We start from the raw sequence: 23,382 nt of genomic DNA, 5'->3' as shown, positions 1-23,382 counted from the left end.
CTGTCGGTCAGTTTTCATTATAATGATGGCTGCAACAAGATTAGGTCACAGTATCCGACCCTGCTCCAAGCATATCCTTATTAAATTCATTTAGATTTATCTTTAAATTGTTAAAAATGATAAAATTAATTGATCTTTATAGTTACTCATATTTGTTTTACGGTACCGCTTAAGTGAGCAAACAATTGTATTCATGTTGCGTGTTATTATGTTTGTTGTAGCCTCATTTTTAAATAAAGTTAGTTTAAAAAAAAAAAACTCCCAGGATCACTTTGGAGCCGAAGGCAGGCTGTGACACATCGAGCAGGCAACGCGGATCGGGTAGTGACAGACCTCTAGTAAATGAAAACACGTCACTTCTGCATTACGCCTGCGTAAATTTGTGAAGGCGTGACTTAGTGTTAATAGTTGAATTTTAAAAGTTAATGTTTATTTTATTATAACATAACACCCTGTAATTACATTGGTGTTGTTAATATTATTAGTGTGTTTCTGTTTTTCCTTCGTGTCATTCATATTGTAAAGTTAGTTTAACGTTTCGTGTCCATTCAAGGTTTGTGTTTGCGCGTTTTGTAAGCGAGCTGCAGTTGCATATGACTAATAACTGTAGTTTAGTTGTTTATTAGAATTTAAATCTCAGGAGTTATGTTAATGTTTTGAATGTAAAAACCTACTCAGCGCTGGCAGAAAGTATTATACATTAAGTTATGAGTGCCCAACAAATATTACTTTTCGTAACATTTCTTACGCTGTAAATTACCTATCTTGGTCTCTTTGTTGTATATCACCGCAGCACACGTCTACATTTTCAGGAGGCAAAGTCATCTGTTAGGTCAACCCACGTCAGCTTCTGTGCAGGAGCTGAATCGATGCCGTTGATAGCCAAGCTGCTTATACGTTCTTGTGCCATGAATGACGTCTAGTATGGCATGAGGAGCTTAAATTCTGAAAAAAATTCGCAGCCGATGCAACTGTACCAGGTAGGATCGATGCAAGCCGGTGATTTTCACATAGATCGTATTTAATAGTAATTTATTTACCAATTGATTTGTTTTCCGTTATAATTGAAGGCCTAATTAGTAATAATAACAACAATAATGGTCCAGAGTAATAATGTGCTGTTACTGTTTTATTTGATATAGCCTACAGTATCACGTGACGTTGACTACAACAAAAACAACAATTTTAGATAGATACTTTATTAATCCCAAGGGGAAATTCACATACTCCAGCAACAGCATACTGATACAAAAAACAATATTAAATTAAAGAGTAATAAAAATGCAGGTAAAAACAGACAATATCTTTGAATAATTTTAATGTTTACCCCCCGGGTGGAATTGAAGAGTCGCATAGTTTGGGGGAGGAAAGATCTCAGTCTGTCAGTGGAGCAGGACAGTGACAGCAGTCTGTCACTGAAGCTGCTCTTCTGTCTGGAGATGACACTGTTTACTGGATGCAGTGGATTCTCCATAATTGATAGGAGCCTGCTGAGCGCCCGTCGCTCTGCCACAGATGTCAAGCTGTCCAGCTCCATGCCAACAATAGAGCCTGCCTTCCTCACCAGTTTGTCCAAGCGTCAGGCGTCCTTCTTAATGCTGCCTCCCCAGCACACCACCACGTAGAAGAGGGCACTCACCACAACCGTCTGATAGAACATCTGCAGCATCTTATTGCAGATGTTGAAGGATGCCAGCCTTCTAAGGAAGTATAACCGGCTCTGTCCTTTCTTACACAGAGCATCAGTATTGGCAGTCCAGTCTAATTTATCATCCAGCTGCACTGCCAGGTATTTATAGGTCTGTACCCTCTGCACACAGTCACCTCTGACGATCATGGGGTCCATGAGGGGTCTGGGCCTCCTAAAATCCACCAGCTCCTTGGTTTTGCTGGTGTTCAGGTTTAGGTGGTTTGAGTCGCACCATTTAACAAAGTCCTTGATTAGGTCCCTATACTCCTCCTCCTGCCCACTCCTGATGCAGCCAACGATAGCAGTGTCGTCAGCGAACTTTTGCACGTGGCAGGACTCCGAGTTGTATTGGAAGTCCGATGTATATAGGCTGAACAGGACCGGAGAAAGTACAGTCCCCTGTGACGCTCCTGTGTTGCTGACCACAATGTCAGACGTGCAGTTCCCGAGACGCACATACTGAGGTCTGTCTTTAAGATAGTCCACGATCCATGCCACCAGGTATGAATCTACTCCCATCCCTGTCAGCTTGTCCCTAAGGAGCATAGGTTGGATGGTGTTGAAGGCGCTAGAGAAGTCTAGAAACATAATTCTTACAGCACCACTGCCTCTGTCCCAAGTAGGAGAGGGATCGGTGTAGCATATAGATGATGGCATCCTCCGCTCCCACCTTCTCCTGATATGCGAACTGCAGAGGGTCGAGGGCGTGTTGAACCTGTGGCCTCAGGTGGTGAAGCAGCAGCCTCTCCATGGTCATCACATGTAATACTACTACTAACAATAATAATAATATATGTAGAATAATATTGCTGCTAATAACAATAGTAAAATAAAAACACTACTACTGAATGTGTATGCTACCAATAAAATTAACCGAATTTTGAAATTAATTTGAACTAATTGCTCTTTTTGTATGTCAGAGTTGCTTGTATGGTGGTTTTCCACAGTTCAGCTAGTAACTAACTAGTAAGCAAGAGAGCCTGTGGTGAAATTTTCAAATGTGTCCCCAATGCAACAACTTACAGAGCACCTCTTTTATGTTGACTAATGTTAGCAGCCTATAACAACAGTTAGAGGTCCTGAGGTCTACATGGTGATAATAAATAATCCACAAAAAGCTAGGTACTGTAACGTAAAATAATAGCTGTTAAACACTCAATATCAAAACTATTACACACAATGCCATTGTTACTCCATTGGTTCTCCAGTAAACCACTAGCTTTAGTATTGTGGCAATTGAAGTAACTTTAGCTGGATTATTGGAAGTTAGACAAATTTAGATTTCTAAACACATCTACAAATACAGCAAAAGCTTCTTTGTGTGTGTGTGTTTTTTTTTCCTTCTGTGCTCCTGACTGGTGTTGACTTGAAGCCAATTTTCTGCTTGTTAATGGAAAATTATCACAACATATGACATTCAACAACTTTAATTTGACAATTCATAGAACAGTGGCACTGTACGCTAATAGACTCTATGTGCGGTCTTTGAATCACAGGCCCCATGCATGGTGTGTCCACAGAGGCTTACCTAGGTGGTATTCTGCATGATTTAAAAAAAAAACCCAGAAATTTTGCTCTTTCATTGATATGGCTGATTGATGGCTAACAGTAATTAAAAAAAAAACTTTTCCTCTCCCATGCTCCCTGGTAGCCGTCTTCAAAGTTGACAGCCATCACCATTTTTTGTATTCGGAAGCCATTGTGAGATGTCAAATATATCCTAAACCAATAAGGATATTTAAATAGTTCAAAAAAGGTTTTTCTTAGCATAAAACAAGGATTTGTTTTCCCTTATCATATGCTATGAAATCAATCATATTTTTTTATAGTTCTTTAACAACTGATAAACTCATGGTCCAGGAGATATTGACACTTCATGAAAGCTTCAGAATGCTAAAAATGGTAATGGTGGCATATTGGAATGGGGCTAGTGGGGACCAGAATAGGGGAGAAAAAAAAGTTTAAAATATTTTTGTCCATCAATCTATCATACAAATGAATGGGCAAAGTTTCAAAAATGTTTCAAAAACAGCTTGAGTGAATCCTGATGGAATGACCCAACCCTCTTTTTTTAATATTTTCATGTGGTATGTGTTACATACATAAAATTTGTCTGTGGTCATAAAGACTTTAACCTCTCAAAGCCTTTAAAAGATCTATCATTATATAGTGCATTTCATATCTACTATAGCACCACTTATTTTTTAATTCTTCTATATTATGTTTCTTTGTTAAGTGATTGAGTAAATAATGGTTGGTATTAGAATTCCATCTGAGAGCTAAACATTTTCCCCTTCTATTTTAAACTGGTTATCCCTTTTTATGGTATTTTGTTTTTTAAAAGACTCTTCTATGCTTACTACAATGTTTATGAGTCTAGTGTGTATCATATCAATTTTTGAAACAGGCAGACCTGAAAATGAGTGGCATACATGGAAATGAAAATAAATGTGATTAAAGTATAATATTTCACATGAATGTTATTGCTCATTGGACTAAAACTGAACAGCCTCATTTCGCCATTCCACTCAAATTCACATGTGAAGGCATTATAATTATTTTAATTGTAAATTATGTAATAAAGTAAAATTTCATTTTATCTGATGAAGCATAAAGAAGGAAGTTTCTAATTTGTGTACCATTTACCTCTTATTGGTGGAAAGAATTAATACAGTTAATGTGTATAATTTTAAGCAATCACATATCCTTTTCAGTGTAATGTGTTAAATATAGCTAGGTCCTCTTTGAGGAACTTACACAGGTATGAAAACACACCCATCTGAGGAATTTGCTGCTCCAAAGATCTAAAATTGAGGGAGGCTTAGCCCACCACACTTCCAGCTGTCGCACTAGGTAGCAAACATATGGTTAGTGGGAGTTAGTGTGAAGTTACAGTTCTGTTTGTTTCCTTAGTTATCAAAATCTAAAGAAGCATTAATTCCATACCAGACAAGCAGAAAAAATATTGGTGCTTTGATATTTGTTGAAATGATCTTGGCTGATGACAGCTGCCCATTACATGCAGCCCTCAGCTTCAGTAAATTAGGGAGGGTAGTATAACACTGTCCTAAAATACTAGTAAAATTCCATCAGGTCTAAGGTTTTTATTAGCTTTCAGTGTATCAGGGGCTTGAAGCACATATGATTCTTCTGTTTTAAAATGTGTAAAAACTCAGAGATAAGATTTTTACTTCTTCCTGAGGCATTCCATTTATTTCTTCTTTTACAAACACTTGGGTAAAATATTTATTTAATTCATTTGCTATTTGTATTTAATTTTCATTGATTCCTCCTGCATTTCTGGGGCAAGTTTCCTGTAAGCATTGTTAAGCTAAGAACATTGTAAATTCCATCATAAGATTGATCGTTAATTCACAAATGTTTTTCAAATACAATCGGAATTAAAGCAGCATGTTAACTCCTTCATAATTTACATGCTTGCTGACCTAGTCATTAATTGCTACGTGCTTCTTAAATCGGCTTTCTTTTACACTAAGTGCAGTTGCAGACAGCAATCACCACACAGAATATATTAAATTCAAATTATGACAACTCTTTGAATATTAAATTTTTATGTCGAGATTATATCATTTTCATGATGAAATACATTAAAGCATCTATTGCATTACATTGTATAGATAAATTGTTAAGTTAATTTCTGTTAATAATTACAAATACATAAGTTGGTGATATTTCTGTTTTCCTTTAAAGTCTTGAAGACTGTGTTGTAAGGTTGTAGCTAGCTTTACTTTTATGGAGATGTTACTGTATATATGTTGAGAAGCGGGAAGAAAGAAAAAGGGCAGGACAGGAACTGGGGTTGATACATTTTTTTAGAGATAGTACAGCTGCAGTACAGAAAGCTGACCCAAAGTAACATCTTTTGAATCCTATATTTGTGTCTTCAACCTCCAATTCACAAAATCAGCACTCACACATTATTAGAATTAAACCAGTACAGTGTAGCTGAAACCCATTTACACACCCAGCCTCATGGAGCCTCCTTATACCTTCTGTATTGAACATACAGGTTTTGCAATCACTAAGGACTTTATACAGATCTTGTACCAAAGTGACCTGAAAGTACCTACAATGCCTTCATCCAAGCTATCACGAAGGTGAGTCAAAAGGTAACAAACCCAAGAGTTTTTTGGTGGATATATAAGGAGTGTGGGGAATTTTTAATATTTAATGGTACAAATTTCCACCAAGCTATCCAAGGTGTGACTGTTTGTCTGAAAGGGAAAAATATAGGTTGTGACGTACAGGCTCATAGTATTTGTTGCATCATTTCCATCCATCCATCCATCCATCCATCCATCCATCCAGTTTCTTAACCTGGTTTATCCTGAGCAGGGTCACGGTGAAGCTGGAACCTATACCAGCAAGAATAAGGCTGAAGGCAGGAACAACACTTTGACAGAGTGCCAGTCTGTAGTAGGGTGGACATGCACACACACCTAAACACACACAAGCACACGTTAGGGTTAATTTTACAATGCCAGTTTATCTAACCTGCATGTCTTTGAACTGGCGAAGCAACCAGAAGAAACTCCGTCAAGGAGATCATGCAGACTCCATGCATGGAACACCTCTGTCTCCTTGTAACATATCATCTGTTTTTTGTTTTTTTTTTTCTTACTGTAGTAGTGAATGCCTTAGTAAAGAGCAACACTTCGCTGTTATCTAAAAGAAACTGGCTTTTTTTTTTTTTTTGGAAAGTGTGGCTTTCTTCAATGTTGTGTGTCAATTATTTTTTATTTTTGTTTCATAAACAATATGTTTGATTTTATGCTTATTATTTATTCTCTTTGTAGTATCATATTATTAAATTATGATTTTACATTTGTATTACTTTTCAGAACTTTTTCTTTCTACAAGAGGATTAAAGTGTCATTTTATATCGAAAGCACTGCCAATTCTCTGCTTTTCAATCAACTTAGTGATGTTTTTTTTTGTAGGCGTCTTCAGAGGTTGGGTTAACTAGTAGTACTTTATGCTTGCTTGTGAAGTGGTTGCTTAAAGAAAGGTTTATGAAATGGCAAAAAATATATATATACGTACAAGCATCGTGAAGTTGCGTATCAAAAATTTGTTTTCAGTTTCACTTTTGACCTTTTGAAGCCTTTGATATTTTCTTGTAGTGTCTGATATTCTTGGAAGTCATAGTTATTTAGCTATCTTTTAATTTTCTTGTACAGTGATCTTTTTGTAACATATTTAACTAAACTATGAGTTTCCCATGGGGATTATTAAAGTTTATCTAATCTAATTTAATGTCCTTTTTTAATCATTTTGGGTATCTCTTTAGCCTATAGAGACCCCCATATGACCCTGCACACTGATTTGCCAATGTAAAATGTCCTTCAGTCCTTTCCACCTCTGTCACCAGACCAAATGGCAATACAGTGTCGCTGTTCTTGACTAACCAGTGCAGTACACATCATCCATCATCACTTATAGCGTACCCATCTTTAGAATTTCAAATTCATCTTATTCTTTGACATATTCTGTGATTTACCCATCTGGGATCCCAAACCTCTTTATGTCTTCATACAATCTTTATAAAGTTATAAACATTCTATAAAATTATTGAATCATAAAAAAAATTACTAAAAAACGTGAAAGTTGCAAAAACATTGGGAGGAAATAGTGCACCTTGAGATATTGCCACTGATATTGTAACAGAAAAACAAAAAATGAATGCAAAGCAGATTGCAAATTAAAGGATATCCATCCATCCACTTCCGCTTATCCGAGGTCGGGTCGCGGGGGCAGCAGCTTGAGCAGAGATGCCCAGACTTCCCTCTCCCCGGCCACTTTTTCTAGCTCTTCCGGGAGAATCCCAAGGCGTTCCCAGGCCAGCCGAGACACATAGTCCCTCCAGCGTGTCCTTGGTCTTCCCCGGGGCCTCCTCCCAGTTAGACGTGCCCGGAACACCTCACCAGGGAGGCGTCCAGGAGGCATCCTGATCAGATGCCCGAGCCACCTCATCTGACTCCTGTCAATGCGGAGGAGCAGCGGCTCTACTCTGAGCCCCTCCCGGATAACTGAGCTTCTCACCCTATCTTTAAGGGAAAGCCCAGACACCCTGCGTAGGAAACTCATTTCAGCCACTTGTATTCATGATCTCGTTCTTTCGGTCACTACCCATAGCTCATGACCATAGGTGAGGGTAGGAACATAGATTGACTGGTAAATTGAGAGCTTCGCCTTGCGGCTCAGCTCCTTTTTCACCACGACAGACTGATGCAGAGCCCGCATTACTGCGGATGCCGCACCGATCCGCCTGTCGATCTCACGCTCCATTCTTCCCTCACTCGTGAACAAGACCCCAAGATACTTGAACTCCTCTACTTAAGGCAGGATCTCGCTACCAACCCTGAGAGGGCACTCCACCCTTTTCCGGCTGAGGACCGTGGTCTCGGATTTGGAGGAGCTGATTCCCATCCCAGCCGCTTCACACTCGGCTGCGAACCGATCCAGAGAGAGCTGAAGTTCACAGCCTGATGAAGCAAACAGGACAACATCATCTGCAAAAAGCAGTGACCCAATCCTGAGCCCACCAAACCGGACCCCCTCAACGCCCTGGCTGCGCCTAGAAATTCTGTCCATAAAAGTTATGAACAGAATCGGTGACAAAGGGCAGCCCTGGCGGAGTCCAACTCTCACTGGAAATGGGTTCGACTTACTGCCGGCAATGCGGACCAAGCTCTGGCACCGATCATACAGGGACCGAACAGTCCTTATCAGCGGGTCCGGGATCCCATACTCTCGGAGTACCCCCCACAGGATTCCCCGAGGGACACGGTCAAATGCCTTTTCCAAGTCCACAAAACACATGTAGACTGGTTGGGCAAACTCCAATGCACCATCCAGGACCCTGCTAAGGGTGTAGAGCTGGTCCACTGTTCCGCGACCAGGATGAAAACCACACTTTTCCTCCTGAATCCGAGGCTTGACTATCTGACGAACCCTCCTCTCCAGGACCCCCGAATAGACTTTTCCAGGGAGGCTGAGGAGTGTGATCCCTCTGTAGTTGGAACACACCCTCCGGTCCCCTTTCTTAAAGAGGGGGACCACCACCCCAGTCTGCCAATCCAGAGGCACTGTCCCTGATGTCCATTTGATGTTGCAGAGGCGTGTCAACCAAGACAGTCCTACAACATCCAGAGCCTTAAGGAACTCCGGGCGTATCTCATCAACCCCCTGGGCCCTGCCACCAAGGAGTTTTTTGACCCCTCCTTTAACCGCCACCTTATTGTGGTGGAGGGGTTTGCATGTCCCAATGATCCTAGGAGCTCTGTTGTCTGGGGCTTTATGCCCCTGGTAGGGCCACCCAAGGCAAACTGGTCCTAGGTGAGGGATGAGACAAAGAGTGGTTAAACAAACCTCCTATGATGAATGAAAACTTTGGATGGTGTTTTCCCTTGCCCGGACGCGGGTCACCGGGGCCCCCCCTCTGGAGCCAGGCCTGGAGGTGGGGCTCGATGGCGAGCGCCTGGTGGCCGGGCTTGCACCCATGGGGCTCGGCCGGGCACAGCCCGAAGAGGCAACGTGGGTCCCCCTTCCCATGGGCTCACCACCTATGGGAGGGGCCAAGGAAGTCGGGTGCAGTGTGAGTTGGGTGGTGGCCGAAGGCGGGGACCTTGACGCTCCGATCCTCGGATACAGAAGCTGCCTGTTGGGACGTGGAATGTCACCTCTCTGAATGGGAAGGACCCTGAGCTAGTGCACGAGGATGAGAGGTTCTGGCTAGATATAGTCGGACTCACCTTGACGCACAGCTTGGACTCTGGAACCAATCTCCTTGAGAGGGGCTGGACTCTCTACCACTCTGGAGTTGCCCCCGATGAGAGGCGCCGAGCAGGTGTGGGTATACTTATTGCCCCCCGACTTGGAGCCTGTACATTGGGGTTTACCCCGGTGGACGAGAGGGTAGCCTCCCTCCGCCTTCAGGTGGGGGGACGGGTCCTAACTGTTGTTTGTGCGTATGCACCGAACAGCAGTTCGGAGTACCCACCCTTTTTGGAGTCCCTGGAGGGGGTGCTAGAGGGCATACCTTCTGGGGACTCCCTCGTTCTGCTGGGAGACTTCCACTACTATCGTTGGCAATGACAGTGAGAACTGGAAGGGCGTGATTGGGAGGAATGGCCCCCCTGATCTGAACCCGAGCGGTGTTTTGTTATTGGACTTCTGTGCTCGTCATAGATTGTCCATAACGAACACCATGTTCAAGCACAGGGGTGTTCATATGAGCACTTGGCACCAGGACACCCTAGGCCTCAGTTCGATGATCGACTTTGTGGTTGTGTCATCGGACTTGCGGCCACATATTTTGGACACTCGGGTGAAGAGAGGGGCAGAGCTGTCAACTGATCACCACCTGGTGGTGAGTTGGCTTCGATGGTGGAGGAGGATGCCGGTCAGGCCTTGAAGGCCCAAACGTGTTGTGAGGGTCTGCTGGGAACGTCTGGCAGAAGTAGCTTCAACTCCCACCTCCGGCAGAACTTCGACCACGTCCCGAGGGAGGTGGGGGACATTGAGTCCGAATGGGCCATGTTCTGTGCCTCTATTGTTGAGGCAGCTGACCGGAGCTGTGGCCGTAAGGTGGTCGGTGCCTGTCGTGGCGGCAATCCCCAAACCCGTTGGTGGACACCGGCGGTGAGGGATGCCGTCAAGCTGAAGAAGGAGTCCTACAGGACCCTTTTGTCCTGTGGGACTCTGGAGGCAGCTGATAGGTACCGGCAGGCCAAGCGGAATGCGGCTTTGGTGGTTTCTGAGGCATAAACTCGGGCATGGGAGGAGTTTGGGGAGGCCATGGAGAACGACTTTCGGACGGCTTCGAGGAGATTCTGGTCCACCATCCGGCGTCTCAGGAAGGGGAAGCAGTGCAGTGTCAACACTGTATATGGTGGGGATGGTGCGCTGCTGACCTTGACTTGGGACGTTGTGGGTCGGTGGGGGGAGTACTTCGAAGACCACCGAGGTGGTCAAAAAAATTAAAGGATAATACAGGCATAATTATTCCTGCACTGTGGTATTAATGTGCAGTGTAAAAGAAAAGAAAAGAGACACAATATTCATTTGTTTAACTGGGAGGAATAAGGGGCCATACACAGAACTTTTTTCCGTACATACAGTTAGGTCCATAAATATTTGGACAGAGACAACTTTTTTCTAATTTTGGTTCTGTACATTACCACAATGAATTTTAAATGAAACAACTCAGATGCAGTTGAAGTGCAGACTTTCAGCTTTAATTCAGTGGGGTGAACAAAACGATTGCATAAAAATGTGAGGCAACTAAAGCATTTTTTTAACACAATCCCTTCATTTCAGGGGCTCAAAAGTAATTGGACAATTGACTCAAAGGCTATTTCATGGGCAGGTGTGGGCAAGTCCATCGGTATGTCATTATCAATTAAGAAGATAAAAGGCCTGGAATTGATTTGAGGTGTGGTGCTTGCATGTGAAAGATTTTGTTGTGAACAGACAACATGCGGTCAAAGGAGCTCTCCATGCAGGTGAAAGAAGCCATCCTTAAGCTGCGAAAACAGAAAAAACCCATCTGAGAAATTGCTACAATATTACGAGTTGCAAAATCTACAGTTTGTTACATCCTGAGAAAGAAAGCAAGCAATGCAAAAAGACCTGGACGTCCACGGAAGACAGCAGTGGTGGATGATCGCAGAATCATTTCCATGGTGAAGAGAAACCCCTTCAAAACAGCCAACCAAGTGAACAACACTCTCCAGGGGGTAGGCGTATCGATATCCAAGTCAACCATAAAGAGAAGACTGCATGGAAGTAAATACAGAGGGCGCACTGCATGGTGCAAGCCACTCATAAGCCTCAAGAATAGAAAAGCTAGATTGGACTTTGCTAAAGAACATCTAAAAAAGCCAGCACAGTTCTGGAAAAACATTCTTTGGACAGATGAAACCAAGATCAACCTCTACCAGAATGATGGCAAGAAAAAAGTATGGAGAAGGCGTGGAACAGCTCATTATCCGAAGCATACCACATCATCTGTAAAACACGGTGGAGGCAGTGTGATGGCTTGGGCATGCATGGCTGCCAGTGGCACTGGGACACTAGTGTTTATTGATGATGTGACACAGGACAGAAGCAGCCAAATGAATTCTGAGGTGCTCAGAGACATACTGTCTGCTCAAATCCAGCTCAATGCAGTCAAATTGATTCATGATACAAATGGACAATGACCCAAAACATACAGCCAAAGAAACCCTGGAGTTTATTAAAGCAAAGAAGTGGAAAATTCTTGAATGGCCAAGTCAGTCACCTGATCTTAACCCAATTGAGCATGCATTTCACTTGTTGAAGACTAAACTTCAGACAGAAAGGCCCACAAACAAACAGCAACTGAAAGCCACTGCAGTAAAGGCCTGGCAGAGCATTAAAAAGGAGGAAACCCAGCATCTGGTGATGTCCATGAGTTCAAGACTTCAGGCTGTCATTGCCAGCAAAGGGTTTTTAACCAAGTATTAGAAATGAACATTTTATTTCCAGTTATTTAATTTGTCCAATTACTTTTGAGCCCCTGAAATGAAGGGATTGTATTAAAAAATGCTTTAGTTGCCTCACATTTTTATGCAATCGTTTTGTTCACCCCACTGAGTTAAAGCTGAAAGTCTGCACTTCAACTGCATCTGAGTTGTTTAATTTAAAATTCATTGTGGCAATGTACAGAACCAAAATTAGAAAAAAGTTGTCTCTGTCCAAATATTTATGGACCTAACTGTATGTCAACAGACATGCACTGTAGTTGCTTTCAGAACCAAAACAAAGGTCACAGAGTGTGACAAAACCCCAAATGCAGTAGCCAAAAAGTATTTTTGTATGTAATAGCACACTGTTTATGTCATGTGATGAAGACAAACAATCAGCTATGGTTCTTTTTTCCTTTTTCAATGAGAACATAGAGATTTTACTCATTGTTGTTTAAAACCCTACAGAAATGTTACAGTTCATCAAAAAAATTACTTTGATTTGAAGAAAAAAAATAATACAATGAGAAACATTATCTCATTAGCATCTAGAAACTGTTAACCATGTCAGCATTTACTCCTTGCTACATCTGCTGGCCTTTGTCTGCATGAATTTGTTTAGGCTGGTAACTTAGCAACAAAATATGAACAGGAGCATTATATCGCTGTGAAATGTTTGTTTAGAAGCATACAAGCGTCTCACCCACTTTGACCTCACAGTAAAAAAATAACATATGTTTCGTACCTTTAACTGGAAATATAATATACATGTAAAATTTATTTTGGCTAAAGTTCTTTGTTAAATTTTTTGTTGTCCATCAAAAAAAAAACAAAAAACCTTTAGTGTCAATTTGTATAGGTGTGTCATGGCCATAGTTACTAATGCCCAGATCAGCTATTTTTAAATCTGTTGTGCATAAAAAGATGGCTTGTGCATGACTCTTCATTTTGGGATAATTTTCTTCAAATTGTGTGCAATTTTGAAAAAAATAAAAATGTCTGTATGGATTTCAATGTCCCTTTTGGTCTGTGGAACTGCCTTTCTCCTTATAACCTAATGTCACACAACCCCCTTAATTTAAAGTTTAAACTCTGTCAGTTTCACAGATGGTTACAGTTCAACAAATAACTTTAAAGTCACAACCTCTGCTACCCAGTTATCAATAAAATTGGGCAATTAAATTACAGCTGATGCAACAGTCTGTGTAAAGAAGAAAAACAGAAATGCAGAGGTAAAATAACTGCATTACAGAAATTATTTTCATTGTAGTGCTACTACTGTTTGTAAATATATGATAAAAATATTCTTAAAAATAGTAAAAATAATGTATTAGAAGGTATGAGAAGATAAACCCAATTTAAAGCAATTAGTCACTTCTTGTCTTCAAGACAATATGAAGGTTAAAGCCTGCGGTATAGTTGGTAATTTTACAGACACTTGGATAAATACAAACATGGTGTTCTTAAATGAAAATAACCTCCGTCCACACTAGTGTTTTCGTATTGTTTACAAAAGTATATCTGTACACACTAAAACAACCGAGAATGCATATAACATTAGACATTTATCTCGATAAAAAAAACTTCTTGAAGGAACAAGTAACGCCACCTGCCATGGGATTAATCACAAAATTGTAATGTCCAGTAAATTATTTTCCTTTTGTGCATATAGGCAGCATTCAAACTATGCAAAATGCAATTTAGATGCATGCAGGTAAGCAACACAACAAGCACCATAGAAGGTGACTCCACTATGTCTACTATGTTTGAATAAGGTTTTCTTCTGTGAAGAGTGACCAGTCAGGGAATAAGACACTGTAATGAGCAGGCTCCTGTTTTTTCACCCATCCACACTGAAATGCTGAGCCATTTTTGTGAGTTAAAAACACTGGGGTGGTGTGGACAAAAAGTGAAAACAGAGATTAATGTTTGTGTTTGTACATGAAAATATAGTAGTGTGGATGAAAAGTTAGTGAAATTCAATCATTACTTCCACAAAGCCCAAATTGTCATGTCTGGAGAGATATTCTGGCAAAACTTACTCTTGTAGGGACTTCCTTAATTTTAGTTTTTATTTACAGCAAAGTTTATTTTTTACAAAGTAATAATTAGTGTAGAGGATTCAGTCATAATAGGTAGTGTTCCTGCATGCTTTTATACTTCACAAGTAATCTTGTGGAATTTCAGAAATGGTTTTGAAGGTTTAAAGAGAAAGTGTGTATATCTATGCAAAAGTCTATTACATTTACAACAAACAAAAAAATGCATATTGATCTATTTATTAGTTTATTATTTAAAGTCAGAAGAATAAATGAATGTATATGGAATAATAATATCCTGCTAAAATTAAAAAATGTTACGCCAAAAACTGCTCACAAGGTTCAAATGCCAGAAGCTGAAAAGAAAATGCTAAGCCATGAAAAAGTGGGGGGTTAAAAGCCAGAAAGTCCCAGAAAATAACCAGATTGTTAAATGAAAAAGTATGTCAAATATGTAATTCAACAAACATGTAAAAAGTATAAACTCCTCAAAGTGATTTTGCTCTAGCTACTGCACAAAGGTTTACAATCCAAAAAGTTGGACAAAGATAGTGCCATCCTAAATAGTGTCGGCATCATGATGTCCTGTATTTCAAATTCTGGCCTCCACATTGTAGCAATGCAGTACTGTTGACATCAACACAGTGCCAAAATGGCGGATCCCATGATCAAAAAGAAAACACAAAATGGCCGTATGAAAACTCCGATAAAAAAATAAACACATGGTTAGAATTAATACAAAACTGCCAAATATGTGCAAAAATAAAATTGACATGTTTTCTTAACCCAATGATTTTACTTCTGCTGCTGTGTCATCCTTATGTGCAGCTGAGCTCTGTTACCTAAGGGGTGATTGTATGTTTTGTCTGCTCCCGAGTCTTAGGTAATGAAGGATTATAAAAAAAAAAGAGAACATCTGTTCAGATTTCCTGGCAATGGTTTTTTTATATATGTAAATAAAACAGTATTTTGACAGCTTGTGTTAATTTTAAGATGTCACGATTATCACAGTTAACAAGGATTCATCTTTACATAGTATTTCACATATTTTGAATGAAATGTGACTAAATTTGACTTGAGGAGTGCTCTTTTTTGTAGATATGAGAAGGGAATTAATGGACAATAATATGCAGTACTGACTTTGGTCATGATGAACACCTCATAAAGTCATACTGTACTTCCAAAAGGTGGAAAAGTGTCAGACCGCAAGGACAGACAAAAACTGGTCTTAAGATGAAACGTAAGTCTGTAACATACCAAGTCAAAACCAATAAATCCTATCATTCTATAGTCCAATCATTCTGCAAAACCAGAACTTAGCCAAATCATAGTCAGAATCACTATCACTAGTTCATTTGCCAGAAATCCTACATTATGCTTTCTGGAGAGTATCCACAAATTTAGACAATGAGTTACTTGTGGCGTTAGCTTATGTATGGTCGTGATGTGACTTGACGTAACTTCCTGGACATGCCCCCAGCAATAGCATATGCCCCTAGTAATGAAACTTTGCATCATGACATTAATTCACCAAAATGGTGGAGCCTATAGAAAAACAAATTGGTAACAAGTCAGTCAGTCAGTCGGGCATCGTCCAACCTGCTATATCCTAACATAGGGTCATGGGGTCTGCTGGAGCCAATGCCAGCCAGAACAGGGCGCAAGGCAGGCACAAATCCCGGGCAGGGCGCCCCACCTACACACCAAGCACATATTAGGGACAATTTAGGATCGCCAATGCACCTAACCTGCATGTCTTTGGACTGTGGGAGGAAACCCATGCAGACACGGAAGAACATGCAAAGTCCTTGCAGGGAGGACCCGGGAAGTGAACCCAGGTTGGTAACTACTTGTAAATCCAAATATAATGAAAAAATTAATGAGGAAGTCTAAAAAATATTACCTTTTAAAAACAAAAGATGCAAGAATTCCCTCTAATTTTAAGTCACAGGAAAAAATATGTGAGCTCAGAAATACAATTTTAAAGCTCAAAAAATTATAAAACTGGAAGAATCATAACATAGATTAGCTAATGCTTCTGACAAAGTTTGCTCAATATCTACCATGACCTGGGTATTTGATTAGATATTTAAGAGAAAGTGTTGAACTTGTCTGAGGACAATCATCCATCCATCCATCCATTTTCCAACCCACTGAATCCGAACACAGGGTCACGGGGGTCCGCTGGAGCCAATCCCAGCCAACACAGGGCACAAGGCAGGAACCAATCCCGGGCAGGGTGCCAACCCACCACAGGAGACACACAAACACACCCACACACCAAGCACACACTAGGGCCAATTTAGAATCGCCAATCCACCTAACCTGCATGACTTTGGACTGTGGGAGGAAACCGGAGCGCCCGGAGGAAACCCACACAGACACGGGGAGAACATGCAAACTCCACGTAGGGAGGACCCGGGAATCGAACCCAGGTCCCCAGGTGTCCCAACTGCGAGGCAGCAGCGCTACCCACTGCGCCACCGTGCTGCCCGAGGACAATCATCCTTATGAGAAATTAAAAACATTAGAACTTCACTTTTGGATGTTATCAGGTTTTTACATAGGGTTTAGTTATGGTAGTTACAATTTGTTCTTATTTGTTTGAAATCTGTTAAACAAGTTGAAAGATTTGGAGGACTTGCTAATTATTGAAGGCTAGCAAATAACCGTTTCTTTTATTACTGTACTTACTAAAAAGACATCTAAAATCTGAATGGACAGGAAAGGGTAAAGAAGCATTTGATTGTATATAAAAGCATATTATGCATCTACACCTGTATTGAAATATCTAAACCCATCTTTTCAATGAACCGAAGGCAGCCACATGTAACAGTATAATGAAAGCCAGTTTATCAGAGATTTCCAGAAATTGGCAAAGTTCACTCATGTGCTGTTTTCTCCAGAAAATTATCAGATGAATGGAAAATGTGATGCAGGTAACAGTGAGTTACAAGCCTAGCAGATGACAAACACTTATCATAGCTGAAGGAATTTGAAAGACTAAACCATTGAAAGGCTAGAAAAGCTTTATTTTTAGTTGCTTTAATTTCTTTATTTGATATTGACTGGGTATTACAAATATTGAAACAGATACTTTTTAAATAGTGGGACAACAAAAATACTGAAAGAATGAAAATGTCTTTGACAGCATTCTCTTATGAAGAAACAATTAAACAAGCAAAAACAAATCTGTTTTCCTCCATAGGTTTCTTTGAACAGAGCTGCTTGTACAGCAGTGCTTAATTTGTAATACAGATGTATGTTATATAATTGGTTGCTTTCTATTCCAAAAAGCATTGAATTATAGATGGAGGCTTACTCACAACTGATCCTAGGCCAATGATTTTTGTCCTGGTGGTCTTTTATGCTCAAATCTAAGACATCCTTGCACCTATTTAGTCTTGGTTTTAACTATTGATTTACCCCCATCTAGTTGTTATACTACAGTTGTGACAGTTTTGTGTGTAGTCTCATACATGTGTGGATTTTCCTACAAATACTACAATTTTCTATTCCACATCACTAAATACATGTAACTTAGGTTAATCTGCCACTGTAAATTGGTCCCAGCATGAGTACAAGTATGGATATATGCTTAAATGTGCCCTGTGATGGACAGGAACCTTATTTCCTACCTTGTTCCCAATGCTGTCTCACTATAGCTGTTTAGTTTATTGGTATGTTTTATACACAATGTGTTAAGAAGTCAATTAAATCATACATTACCATACCATTCCATTTTTAAACCTGCTTAATCCTAAGCATGGTTGCAGGGGGAGATTATCCCAGCAAGCATATAGAACAATCCCCTGAACAGGGTGTCAGTCCATCGCAGGATGCAAATTAAAACATTGGGAGAAAATATGGAGGATTGCAACCAGGTAAAAGACAGCATGGAAATGGCAGGAATTAAGTCAAATGAAAGGCAAAGGTTAAAAACCAGAAAGGCAAAAAAAGGCTGAATCTAGTCAAAACCAGAAACATTTATCAGAAGATGTTGTCAAAAATCCACAAAGAAGGGAACCCAGGAAGACCTATAATCTCAGGAATTGGCTCCCTTACAGAAAATGTTTCAGGTTGGGTGGAGCAGATCCTTAAACCCCTCACCCGTAACACAACCAGCTACATCCAGGACACCACTGACTTCTTAAAAAAACTGTCTGCTTTAGGCCCTTTACCTGAGGGAACCTTACTGGCCACAATGGATGTTGAGGCACTTTACACTAACATCCCCCATGATGATGGCATATTGGCATGTGAAATGTACCTCAAACAACATGATTTACCCACAAAGTCAGTAATAGAAATGATAAAATTCACTCTGACACATAATCTATTCTCTTTTGGACAGGATTGCTACTTACAACAAATGGGGACTGCAATGGGATGTCGGTTTGCACCTCACTATGCAAATCTTTTTATGGCAAAATTGGAGGAAGATTTCATGTCAATGTGCATCGTAAAACCAATGTTGTATCTCCGTTACATAGATGACATCTTCATAATCTGGACTGCCAGTGAAAAGGACCTCCTCCATTTTCATAATGAATATAATTGTTTTCACCCCAACATAAAGCTGAAGCTGAATTACTCAAAAACAGAAGTCAGCTTCCTTGACACCACCGTTCAACTGAAAGACAACACCCTTGTAACTTCTATTTTTCACAAACCGACAGACAGACGGACCTACCTGAAAAATGATAGCTTCCACCCCAAGCATATAAGGCGCTCCATTATTTTCAGCCAAGCAATACGGTACAATCGTATTTGCTCAGACCCAACAGACCGGGATCAACAACTGCAGGAGCTCAGACAAGATTTCATCAAACAAGGTTACACCCCGAAAACAACAGACACTCAAATAAGAAGAGCTACTGCCATACCCAGAGACAACCTTCTGGAATATAAAAACAAAGACAACAAGGATCGCATCCCCCTTGTTGTCACCTACAACCCACATCTTGAAACACTTCGAAAAATTATAAAAGAACTTCAGCCAATACTAAACAATGACCAAACACTGAAAAATGTATTTCCTGAACCTCCCCTCCTGGCATACAGACAACCACCAAACCTTCAACAATTAATTGTCCGAGGCTCCCTAAGTGAACCAACAGAAAATGGCACATCTCCATGCCTACAGAAAAGATGCAAAACATGTGCCCACATCTATGATACAGACCGTATAGTTATACCACACTGCCGACTCGAACATCACATCAAGGGATCATTTTCCTGCAGATCATCTAATGTAGTCTACCTAATTTTCTGCATGAAATGTCCTGACACTGCACTCTATGTGGGAGAAACTGGACAAACACTCCGCCAGAGAATGAACTTACACAGGTTCCACATTAAACATGGCAACACAGATGTTCCTGTGGCGGCCCACTTCAACAGCCATGGACACTGTGAGAAGGACTTTAAGGTCACAGTGCTTATGGGCAACTTCAAAACACAGCAAGAGAGAAAAGAATGGGAAGTTAAACTCATGCTAAAATTTAATACTTTACAACATGGATTGAATAAAGACAAGAGTTTTATGGCCAGATATGAGGATTGTTTACATCTCTCAGAATGACAGACAACCTGTCTACAGACCCACATTGTTTTGAAAAACTCATTACAAACTTCAAAAGACTTTGTTGGACAGTTATCTTATCCAGAGATCTTGACAATACATTGTTCTTTTCTCTCTTGCTAAATTAACCCTAGCCTGAATGAATCTATTAATTTTTTACATACAAAATCTCTCATTTAAAGATTTACCAATGTTGTTTCTTGTCCTAGAGTGTGTATATAAACATAGGAAACTTCAGTTTCTGTATTACATCTTGCCTGAAGAAGGGGCCTGAGTTGCCTCGAAAGCTTGCATATTGTAATCTTTCTAGTTAGCCAATAAAAGGTGTCATTTTGCTTGGCTTTTCTCTACAGTCAAAAACATAGAAAGTTCTAGGAATCAAATTCAATACACAGATGTCAGCAATTGTGTGTCATTATCTTATTAAATTTGGGCCATGGTGACTCAATGTGTCACATGACCTCCATTTCACATGGTCAGTGTATTGCCTTTAGTATAAGGCACATTTCTGCTGAATAATTAGTTGGATGAACGTCCTCGTTGTTAGTGTGTCCTAGAGAGGATGTGCAGCATTGTTCATAATAGCACTCAGTTTTGTTCTAATTCTCTCCTTTGCTACCACCTCCAGGGTGTCCAGAGTGTGTGCTATAACTGAGTGTGCCATTTTAATTAGCTTTTTAATTCAGTGAGTCTCTCTTAAAAAAAGATGTTACCAGACCAACACATGACAGTGTAAAAAATTGCACCGGCCATCACGGAGTTGTTGAAGATGTGAAGGATGTCACCTCTCACATTAAAGAAACACCATCTCCTAAGGAAAAAGAGCCTGTTCTGCCCTTTCTTATACAGTTCCTCTTTGTTACGAGACCAGTCCAACCTGTCACTGATATGGACTCCCAAGTACTTGCAGAAGTGCACTGCCTCTAAATCCATTCCTTAAATGGTGACTGGACATGGTGCGGCTAAAATCAATAACCAGTTCCTTGGTTTTGCTGATGTTAAGACGCAGACAATTCTTTCTGCACTGACTCCTATACATTACCTTATCCTCCTTATCAATGCACCCCATAAGTGCAGAATAATTTGAGTATTTCTGCAAGTGGTATGACCTGGTGTTATATTTATAGTCGGACGTGTACAGTGTGAAGAGAAAATGAAGTGGGACTGGTCCTTGAGTCGTAAAGATTACTCCTTTTTTTATTTATTGCAAAATATTTATTTTCCTAATGCAACACATTTTCCAATGTAAAATGAGTAGATCCCGGTGACTGTAAGGTAATTTGGAATATGTTGCATTTCTCACCATAGGTATCACATTGTATTATTACATCTTTTACTATTTCTAAATAACAAAACCTAAATAATCCTGTGTGGTGTTTTGCTTATACGTTCACTAACTCACCTGTTTTATGAAACCTATAAACATATCTTCTCTTGTGTCCTGTATTCCATATGTCTTGCCTTTATTTGATGACTCTGAATTCCACGAACCCTTTAGCTTCTACTTTGTTAAGTGAAACTTCTTCATTCATTTCCCTTCATTTAAAAAAAAAACAAAAAAAAACAAACAAGATTGGTTGCTAGTCACTGGTTGTTATGTATCTTCAAGTACATGTGCTGTATTTTCAGTTTATGCTTCTTTTTGATATCTTTTTTATTTAATATGAAGTGCTCTTATGATCATAATGTTTATTTACTTTATGTTCATAACATTTCAGTTTTGTTATTATCCGTGGAAGTATATAGTTTTATTTTCCTTGTATTTTGTGGGTAGTCACTCAATAGGCGGGGCTATCTGTCCATCTACATCTAGGAACTGCCCCCAGTCCTATAAAGCTGCTGCAGCCGTTCAGTTCTTTGGGATACATTGCTAAAGTTAGGCGTTAGTTAGTGCTGTTTTTTTTATTTTTTTATTACTATTATTGTTATTGCTTATTTTTGAATTCCTAGAGTTTGACCTTCTCTGTTCTGTTTGTGATTACTCTCCTTGGATTATGTATTGGGACATTCATTGTTTGTCTCTGAAATGCTTATTTTCGGCAAGATATATATGTGTTTTGATGCTCTTGTAAGGTGTTCTTTATTATTAAGATTATTTTAGAGAATATAATCAATTTTATTTATAAATATTCTTTGTTCACACTATTATAACAAGCTAAAGGTTCAGGGTCACCCTTCCACTTGTAGGGCTTATTTTTTGGAATTGTTATACTTGTTTTGCCAGCTTCTCATTTTAGTTCTGCTCCAGCTGAAGCCAGCAGGTTGCCTTGGGGCCTGGCTAAAGTTAAGGTTGCTTCACCTGAGCAGACCAGGTATAGTTTTTTTGGTCACCATTTTTTGCGCTGGAGGAAACTCTACATCTAAAGACACTGGTCCTACCTTAATTAGCAGCATACCTGGGTAACTGGTGTAAATTGGACCACCTAACCTAATGTTTGGTTGAGTTTAGCTTTAGACAGGGTGTATTTTTAATTCCTTATAGCACTGACTTTTCATCTTGAGCTGCAGTTTTTCTCAACTGCTTAGGTAAGTTGATCAGACCAGTGGTACATGTACTCATGTCTACTCACCATATGAGCCAAGCCACAAATATTTTTGTACAAGAGTGAAATCTTTTCTCATTGTATGTGAATCCATCTCAAATGCTAATGAACTTTTGCACAACACTAGACACAGTAGTCATTTGATAATACAAAAATTCAAAGAAGTGTCCGTTCAAACAAATCACGATAAAATACCCTCAGAATGCTAACAGCCACTCCTAAAATACAGCCTCAAATTAGCTCAGATTTCCAATGAATTATCCACAGTCAGCACATACTAACTTACAAAGGGTTTGTGACTTATTAGACATGAAAAATGGAACATAACATAGTAAAACCACCACAAGCCTAATGAAGAGAGGGAGATCCAGTAAGAATGTTTTGGAAGGAGAGCCGGTAAGGAACCCAAAGAATATTTGCATGAACATAAAATATATAAAGTAATCAAGCTTCTCACCCATATTTACTCTTTCTCTCTCTCTATATTGCCACAGGCGGCTGCATGCCATACCGAGCCGGTACGCCTATATAGCGCCTCTGCCAGGAAAGGACAGCCACCCTGGTTGCTATGGGGGTCACGGGAACCAAGCTGGGAAGCTCAACCCTGTAGGGGCCCATGGCCACCACAAGGGGGCGGGTTCTGGATCCTGAAGCCCTGGAAGCCAGCACTTCTGCCACACCAGGAAGTGCTGGCGGAAGGTATTCCAAGGACACCCTGAGTGCTTCCGGTTGCTTCTGTCACACCAGGAAGTGCCGGTGGAAGTTCATCAAGGGGCACCTGGAGCATATCCGGGGCAACATAAAAGGGGTCGCCTTCCAACAGTCGGGGAGCTGGTGTTGGGTTGCAGAAGACACGGCTTCGGAGAGTGGGAGAAGGCGGCCCGAAGAGGACCCTTGAGATGTCAAAAAGGGAGGTTTTTGGTGCTGGAACCACTGTGTGCTGTGCGGGACTTTGCACTTGTAAATATTTCTGTAACTAAATTGTGTGTGGTGGACTTAAGAAGGTGTCTGTCTG

General features: G+C 40.3%; 1 protein-coding gene across 2 annotated transcripts in view; it reads left to right on the top strand.

Moving 5' to 3' along the window:
• LOC114642219 (uncharacterized) overlaps positions 1-23,382 on the top strand; it is a 66,504-nt gene that overhangs the window by 1,010 nt on the left and 42,112 nt on the right. The window lies entirely within an intron of this gene.

Source organism: Erpetoichthys calabaricus, chromosome 13, assembly GCF_900747795.2.
Source record: "Erpetoichthys calabaricus chromosome 13, fErpCal1.3, whole genome shotgun sequence".
NCBI classification, from domain to species: domain Eukaryota; kingdom Metazoa; phylum Chordata; class Cladistia; order Polypteriformes; family Polypteridae; genus Erpetoichthys; species Erpetoichthys calabaricus.
Note: the sequence above shows the minus strand (reverse complement) of the source record. Positions and strands in the feature narration are given on the sequence as shown.